Below are 488 nucleotides of genomic sequence, written 5' to 3'. Positions count from 1 at the left end.
AAAACTTTTTATTTTATAAAATTAAAAAATTATCTTTCGCAAAAGATTTAACCTCTGCTTTTGTTCACGTTTTTAATGGATGCGGGAGACTTTTGGACGCGTCATAAAATAAAAATTTTTAGATTTTTTGGAAATTTTCCCTTAAATTTTTTTATATATTTATGTTTATTTCATATTTTCCAAAAGGGTGAAACATTTTTCCCCAGGGGCCCATTAGTAAGTAAAAAAATTGATAGTCAAAAAAATCTTTCACCTCTCAATAATATACGTGTTGAAAAGCAAAATCGCAGTCACATATCTTGGGCAACCAAAATTTTTAAAATTATTTTAAAACCTCAGAAGTTTAAAGATAACAAGAATTTTTCGAGACTGTCACCAGAAAAAAACTGAACCGGGTTATTCTACAGATGTTCCTAGTCTGTGCAGCTTTTTTGCTTTGCGGTTTAACTAAATTTTCTAGAGTTTGTATTTTTTTTTTCCCTTTTTTT

This window comes from Penaeus monodon, chromosome 24 (genome assembly GCF_015228065.2).
Source record: "Penaeus monodon isolate SGIC_2016 chromosome 24, NSTDA_Pmon_1, whole genome shotgun sequence".
NCBI lineage: Eukaryota > Metazoa > Arthropoda > Malacostraca > Decapoda > Penaeidae > Penaeus > Penaeus monodon.
This window is presented reverse-complemented; position numbering follows the sequence as displayed.